General features: G+C 40.5%; 1 protein-coding gene across 1 annotated transcript in view; it reads right to left on the minus strand.

Annotated features, from left to right (window-relative positions):
• Positions 1-8,804, minus strand: part of LOC107564611 (furin-like) — a 143,851-nt gene that overhangs the window by 111,475 nt on the left and 23,572 nt on the right. The window lies entirely within an intron of this gene.

Raw genomic sequence — 8,804 nt, forward strand, 5'->3', positions numbered from 1 at the left:
CACGATACGATACGTATCACGATACATGACTGCACTGAATTTTCACATCGTTTCGCGTGGAGGTGTGCACAACATTTTTTGTAACTTTCCGCACAGCTCTGCTTCCGAAGATGCACGAGTTCAAAGCGACTCTAGCCGAACATGCACGTCTGTGCCAGCATGTGTGTGAAACAAGCAGTTTGATGTTAAGTGCAGTCACACACACAGATCACGCTGCGGCCGAACTCAGACATTCAGGAACAAACGTTTTTGCGCTGCCTCGCAGTTTTATCAACTAAATAGCTTAAATCGCTCAAGAGCTACATTATCTTTCTCAACAAGGAGCTGGTAGCATCATTGTTTCTAAAGGAATTAAAGCCATAGCTTTACTGTTAATAGAGAAACGCGGCAAAACGGTGGTAATTCATACATACACAGCCTCTCTCTCTCTCGTTCGTAAATGAACAGTTGATGAATCACTTTTCTGAGAATAGACTTGAAGTGGAGATAGCTAAACTGCAAGCTAAGCGGAGTTTTCAGAAAGCAAGCACGTTTATCCACAGTGGAGAGAGAGCGCATGAGCACAGGGTTGCCAGGTTGACAAAGATAAGTAGCACGTTTAGCAGATATTTAGCAGATAAGTGTAAAACTCTGTTTTGGGGATTACGTCTCTTTATATCAGGCAACCCCGTTGTGTTCCTCTGCGGCCAGATTATTAACAGATGCTCTATTCATTCTTTTTTAGAAACCTCGCACTTTTCTACTAAATTTTAAACGTTGTAAAATTAAGCGTGGTCCACTGCTGCACACGTGCCACAGTATCGATACAGGGCCAGCTGTATCGATACTCGTATCGTCAAATCTCTGTGACGATACATCGTCGTATCGATATTTTGAACACATCACTAGTGTCTGGAGTACTGTTGATCTTGTTGTGGAAGTATGAAGATTTGGCAGTATGGACTTCAGCAGAGAAAGATGAAAGCAAAGACTGATACATACTCAGGTCTGAGGGATCTTTAGATATGCACCATTTTCTCTCTGCTGCCCTGAGTTTGGTCCGATGCTCACAAAGAACATCGGATAACCAGGGGTTAGAAGGGGCAGCCCGTGCTGGCCTGGAGGAGAGAGGACAAATAGCATCTAGACAAGAGGTTAAAGTAGAGCATAAAGTGTCAGTTGCTGCATTCACATCCAGAGATGAGAAATGGGTAGGTGAGGGAAGAGAGGAGGATACAACGGAGGAAAGATGGGAGGGGGAAAGGGAGCGTGTAGGTTTCGTCTAAAAGTAACCGTTATAGGGGTTGGCGGCACACAGGTAGCAAAATGTAGTTTAAATGTAATGAAGAAATGATCAGAGATATGTAGGGGTTTTACCAGAATGTTGTCTGCAATACAATTGCGTGTGTAAATTAAGTCAAGTTGGTTGCCTGATTTGTGGTCATTTGAGATCAAATGAAGCAAGGAGTGAATGGAAATCTGTAGCATAAGGCTTGTCCAGATGAATGTTGAAGTTGCCAAAGACTAAAAGTGGACTGCCATCCTCCGGGAATGAGGACAGCAGCCCATCCAGCTCTTCTAGTTTCTTATAATTTGCCCAGGAGGGCGGTAAATTACCACAACCTGGAATTTTACAGGAGCTGTTATAGTGATCACATGAGAGTCAGATGAGTTATAATTGCATAGGGGAGAGTGGGTTGAGTATTTCCAATTGTTAGAAATGAGCATACCAGTGCCCCCACCCCTGCCAACCTGACGGGGGTTATGAGAGAAAGATAAATTGTTAGAGAGAGCAGCTAAGGTTGCGGAGTCTTCTGGACGAATCCAGGTCTTAGTCAAGCCCAAGATGCTGAGTGTGGAGTTTAAAGAAAAAGCAGAAATGAAGTCTGCTTTGTTGACAGCTGACTGACAATTCCAGAGACCCACAGAGAAAGAAAGAGGTGCAGTAGAGGATGTAGAGATAGACCTTAGAGCGTTGTCGAGAGACAACCGGAATGTTTTGGAAACACATGATAGAGGTGGAAAAGAGAGGACAGAAAAGGAGAGTGTGTACAGGGAAGATAAAAATTATACTTAAGTGCCTTGGCGGTTTCGTTGCTCGGAGAAGTCGAGCAGGTAAAGTCGCAGGTCTTTACACTCATTGGTCTTCACACAAGGAGGCCTGAACGCTTCCGCTGATGCTTGCGCATCAGCACACAGACAACAGATAAATACACAGTCTAAAACACTAAAGTGAAAACAGCTGTGGCTGCCTTCTAATTAGCACAGCCAATAGTCTATAGCAGGGCAATTCCTCAAATCGAAACTACACGTCGCACTTAAATGCAGGAAGGGAGCAATTAAATTACACAGGCTCCTTCTTAGCCGAGCACAATTATTATAATTACCAGAAGGTGCAATCAAAAATACAAATGCAAACAAAAATATAACGTAGAAATAGGCAGAAAACTAAATATTTCTTCCTAGAAGCAAGTAATAATTCAAACAGCAGATCTATAAACAAATATTACGCAAAACACTGACCTGCAGCCATTAATAAACAACCTGATTAATATTCATGAATCCAGTAGCTCATTAATCCTGGGTGCGTTTTATATGGTTCTTAATAGTACAATTCGTATCATTATCTTATCAGTATTTTTGTTAGTTTTTCCCCAATTTTTTATTTTATTACAGAAACACTGTAAAACCACCAAAAGCACTACCACCAGTCCGAAGTTCAGTTAAAATGACTAATAAGTTTTCATTCTAATTACTAAAGTTCTATCATTAAATAATATTGATTATCATATTATAATGCTTGGCTGACTGATGTTAAAGAGTGTACTTTCAGATATTTATAAAACTGTGCCATTTTACAAACAAACACACACGTATACAGGTGCATCTCAATAAATTAGAATGTTGTGGAAAAGTTCATTTATTTCAGTAATTCAACTCAAATTGTGAAACTCGTGTATTAAATTAATTTAATGCACACAGACTGAAGTAGTTTAAGTCTTTGGCTCTTTTAATTGTGATGATTTTGGCTCACATTTAACAAAAACCCACCAATTCACTATCTCAACAAATTAGAATATGGTGACATGCCAATCAGCTAATCAACTCAAAACACCTGCAAAGGTTTCCTGAGCCTTCAAAATGGTCTCTCAGTTTGGTTCACTAGGCTACACAATCATGGGGAAGACTGCTGATCTGAAAGTTGTCCAGAAGACAATCATTGTCTCCCTTCACAAGGAGGGTAAGCCACAAACATTAATTGCCAAAGAAGCTGGCTGTTCACAGAGTGCTGTATCCAAGCATGTTAACAGAAAGTTGAGTGGAAGGAAAAAGTGTAGAAGAAAAAGATGCACAACCAACCGAAATAACCGCAGCCTTATGAGGATTGTCAAGCAAAATCGATGCAAGAATTTGAGTGAACTTCACAAGGAATGGACTGAGGCTGGGGTCAAGGCATCAAGAGCCACCACACACAGACGTGTCAAAGAATTTGGCTACAGTTGTCGTATTCCTCTTGTTAAGCCACTCCTGAACCACAAACAACGTCAGAGGCGTCTTACCTGGGCTAAGGAGAAGAACTGGACTGTTGCCCAGTGGTCCAAAGTCCTCTTTTCAGATGAGAGCAAGTTTTGTATTTCATTTGGAAACCAAGGTCCTAGAGTCTGGAGGAAGGGTGGAGAAGCTCATAGCCCAAGTTGCTTGAAGTCCAGTGTTAAGTTTCCACAGTCTGTGATGATTTGGGGTGCAATGTCATCTGCTGGTGTTGGTCCATTGTGTTTTTTGAAAACCAACGTCACTGCACCCGTTTACCAAGAAATTTTGGAGCACTTCATACTTCCTTCTGCTGACCAGCTTTTTGAAGATGCTGATTTCATTTTCCAGCAGGATTTGGCACCTGCCCACACTGCCAAAAGCACCAAAAGTTGGTTAAATGACCATGGTGTTGGTGTGCTTGACTGGCCAGCAAACTCACCAGACCTGAACCCCATAGAGAATCTATGGGGTATTGTCAAGAGGAAAATGAGAAACAAGAGACCAAAAAATGCAGATGAGCTGAAGGCCACTGTCAAAGAAACCTGGGCTTCCATACCACCTCAGCAGTGCCACAAACTGATCACCTCCATGCCACGCCGAATTGAGGCAGTAATTAAAGCAAAAGGAGCCCCTACCAAGTATTGAGTACATGTACAGTAAATGAACATACTTTCCAGAAGGCCAACAATTCACTAAAAATGTTTTTTTATTGGTCTTATGAAGTATTCTAATTTGTTGAGATAGTGAATTGGTGGGTTTTTGTTAAATGTGAGCCAAAATCATCACAATTAAAAGAACCAAAGACTTAAACTACTTCAGTCTGTGTACATTGAATTTATTTAATACACGACTTTCACAATTTGAGTTGAATTACTGAAATAAATGAACTTTTCCACGACATATAATTTATTGAGATGCACCTGTATAAAACCCCTTTGTTACCCCAAACTACATATAAAAGCTTTATCAGTGGCATAAAAGTAATCAATGCAGCTACTTAATCATTTGCTACTCGTTAACATCCCCTTTAATTAACGTGACGCTCTGCTCTCTATGACGCTGCTCCCATTAAGCGCTGTTGGAAGTGAATGAATTGATTCAGCATTTCCACACCTCCGTAAGGATGCATTTAACTCAACAAAGCGTCCAATAAAGGATGTATTGATCTTGTGAATTAGCGAATTTTACTATACAAATATTTTTTAATTGGATGTTTATCTATCCATCCATCCTATTACTTATTTCATATTTAATTATTATTTTAACAGGGAACAATGTAGGATGGAGCTTATTGATGAGTTGCGCACAATAAGACCAGACCAGTGAATAGGGTCCATTTTGATTTAATTTTGGCTTTAAATAAGTTTATACGTCTGTGTTAGTGTGCATGTTTTGACTGGTTAGAGTAATAGGCAGTGAATGTGCTTTGACATCATGGTCATGCTGTGTTCTAGAACTCACACACGCGTGAACGCAGACTGCTCAGCCCGCGGCTTCATGTAGCTCACCACAGAGAGAGAGAGAGAGATGGAGAGAGTGAAAGAGAAGTTCCTCTAAGCTGCTCTTTGATGCCGTGCTCTTTTCCTCGTCTGACACACAGCAATGTTTGCTTTATTGCCTCCCAAAATCAACCAAGCGTTCCTCCTGTGTGACCCCCCTCAGGACAGGAAGTCTCTCTGACTGCAGGAAGTGTAAATCTTTCCCACTTCACATCACTCGCTGCTGAATTTGTCTTTGGCTCCGCGCTCTTAGGAATTCCCTGAATTTCAGAGAGCATTTGTCAGTGTGTCGTGTTTGAGACCGCTGTCAGCGGGTTTGTAAATATATTACAAAAGCTCCAATCTTCCGAAATGAGACCAGGAGGAGTGTGTGATTGTTTTCTGTCTGTTAGGGTGGTTGCTTGTCAGATTGTATACGACCAATGAGATTTTGGGTAAAAGCCAAGGCAGCCTGTGCGACATCACAGTGTGTCTTTCATGTTAAGACAGCTCACAATGGGCGGCATTTTATATTTATCAATCACGTCACGTTCTGACATCCTCATTGATACGTGAAATTGAAATGTTGCTGCACAAACTCAAGCAAGAGTTTGACTAATGTTAGCAATATTTTGCCTGTAAACAAAAGGAAAAGAATGTCTGAAATGATAGAGGTCATTTGAGTACTGCTCATTTATCAGAGCATCTACTCTATATGGACAAAAGAATTGGGACACCTGGCCATTACATCAACAGGGACATTAATGGCATCCCATTGTAAATACATAGATATTATTATGGATCTGGTCCCCCTTTTGCAGTTAATAACAGCCTCCACTCTTCTGGGAAGGCTTTTTGCAAGATTTTGGAGCGTTTCTGTGGGAATTTTCACACATTTTATCCAGTAGAGTATTATCGAGGTCTGATGTTGTACAAGAAGGTCTGGCTCACAATCTCCGTTCCATCCATCCATCCATCCGTCCGTCCGTCCATCTATCCATCCATATGTCCATCCATCCATCCATATGTCCATCCATCAATCCATCTATCCATATGTCCATCCATCCATCCATATGTCCATCCATCAATCCATCTATCCATATGTCCATCCATCCATCCATATGTCCATCCATCAATCCATCTATCCATATGTCCATCCATCCATCCATTCGTATGTCAATCTATCGTTCCATATGTCCATCCATCCATCCATTCATATGTCAATCTATCGTTCCATGCATCCATTGTTCCATCCATCTTCATTTAATTATATAATTATATTCTTACATTCAAATTGCAATTCTGTCTCATATTTGCTTCCTTGATTCAGTGTCGGTTCAAATACAGGAACTGAAATGGAATTTAAAAAGGCATTCTCAATTCAATTCTGAATGACGCACACACCACACTTTATATATACACAGTATTTTATTTTAAGTGTCAATAACTGAGATTTCATGCACTTCTAGAGGTCCTTCACCCACTGTACAACAGTCACTGAAATGATTGTAAATACTACCTGACAGCTTTTTTCAGGTTTTATAGGCCTGTTTTTAGTTTCATTAGCACTGGTGAAAACTCAGACTCACACTCCTCAGTTCTGCCAGGTCTGACTGGTGCTAATATCTATTAGAGCTGATTTTGAGATCTACTCGAATGCTTTGTTCTGTGTTATTCTCTCTCTCTTTCTTTCTTCAGAAGAGCGACTCCTCCTCTGGCTCTCAATGTCACACATGCATGCTCTCTCTCCGAGTACAAATGGCTTCAGAGTGAACTAAAGAAAAGCACTCGGCGTACCTCAGAGCTCTTATTATGATCAAAAGCCTTCATGCCTCTCTAATTTTCAACCAACCAGTGGATGGGTACGAGTGTCTCGGGCTGTGTTTACAATACCACACTGTGTAATGCTGAAGAGCAGCTAACTGAATGTCCTAACACTATACACTACACGTGTTCAATAGCGTAACAACAGTTCAGCTGTTTTCAAAATGCTGTTGTTTTACAAAAACATGCTACTTTTCTCATCTGGTAATAGTATAGTGTGACAAAATGTCACATAGCTGGTTTTTAATGTCACATTGTATTGTGCACACAGCTTTTACAGTCGAGTTGAGGAAATAATGAAACGCTCTCCCTCAAGTCTCCCTTTCAAGCCACTTTAGGAAATTCAGAGTTTGTTCAGATGGTTAATGTAAATTACAAAAAAAAAATTTAGTTTTTACAACATTCCTTAAATGTCAACCTACAGTATGCAATGATTTTTTTGAGTGTGTGTGTTTGTATTCATTCAAAAACCCTAATTGTTTTTGTGCCAGAAAAATAGTGTGGTTTGTAAAAATAAACCATATGATTTCTTAGTAATGTACACTACCATTCGAAAGTAATTTTTTATTTTAATAGTATGCAATAAGTCCATTGCAAACATAGCATCTGTGTGAGTTAATGCAGGGCTGTTCCTCCAGCGAGCGTTGTGTTCCATTGAAGGACGAGTGTTAATATGGGATTATGAATCCATGTTCTTACCTCACTTATTTAAAACACTCTGACAGCTTGTGAACTCGTGTTCTGTTACGGCTGAGCGCTGCCATCTCTGAATATACAGCTCCGGTCTGACGTATACAAATGCATCAGTGTGGGTATTATGGTATTTTCAGAGCTAATTTATAGATTTAAAAATACATGCTGTCAGATACACAGCGGTACAGTGCTGGGTTTTTTTGTGGTGATGAGGGAAAATGCACATGATAATGAGGGATGATCAATGCACAGATTGCTTAATCCAGACGGGTCCAGCAATATTTTACAAACAAACACACACGTATACAGGTGCATCTCAATAAATTAGAATGTTGTGGAAAAGTTCATTTATTTCAGTAATTCAACTCAAATTGTGAAACTCGTGTATTAAATTAATTTAATGCACACAGACTGAAGTAGTTTAAGTCTTTGGCTCTTTTAATTGTGATGATTTTGGCTCACATTTAACAAAAACCCACCAATTCACTATCTCAACAAATTAGAATATGGTGACATGCCAATCAGCTAATCAACTCAAAACACCTGCAAAGGTTTCCTGAGCCTTCAAAATGGTCTCTCAGTTTGGTTCACTAGGTTACACAATCATGGGGAAGACTGATCTGACAGTTGTCCAAAAAAAACAATCATTGACACCCTTCACAAGGAGGGTAAGCCACAAACATTCATTGCCAAAGAAGCTGGCTGTTCACAGAGTGCTGTATCCAAGCATGTTAACAAAGTTGAGTGGAAGGAAAAAGTGTGGAAGAAAAAGATGCACAACCAACAGAGAGAACCGCAGCCTTATGAGGATTGTCAAAAAAACATTGATTCAAGAATATGAGTGAACTTCACAAGGAATGGACTGAGGCTGCGGTCAAGGCATCAAGAGCCACCACACACAAACGTGTCAAGGAATTTGGCTACAGTTGTCATATTCCTCTTGTTAAGCCACTCCTGAACCACAAACAACGTCAGAGGCGTCTTACCTGGGCTAAGCAGAAGAAGAACTGGACTGTTGCTCAGTGGTCCAAAGTCCTCTTTTCAGATGAGAGCAAGTTTTGTATTTAATTTGGAAACCAAGGTCCTAGAGTCTGGAGGAAGGGTGGAGAAGCTCATAGCCCAAGTTGCTTGAAGTCCAGTGTTAAGTTTCCACAGTCTGTGATGATTTGGGGTGCAATGTCATCTGCTGGTGTTGGTCCATTGTGTTTTTTGAAAACCAACGTCACTGCACCCGTTTACCAAGAAATTTTGGAGCACTTCATGCTTCCTTCTGCCGACCAGCTTTTTGAAGATGCT

This window comes from Sinocyclocheilus grahami, unplaced genomic scaffold, assembly GCF_001515645.1.
Source record: "Sinocyclocheilus grahami isolate Dianchi unplaced genomic scaffold, SAMN03320097.WGS_v1.1 scaffold950.1, whole genome shotgun sequence".
Lineage (NCBI taxonomy): Eukaryota > Metazoa > Chordata > Actinopteri > Cypriniformes > Cyprinidae > Sinocyclocheilus > Sinocyclocheilus grahami.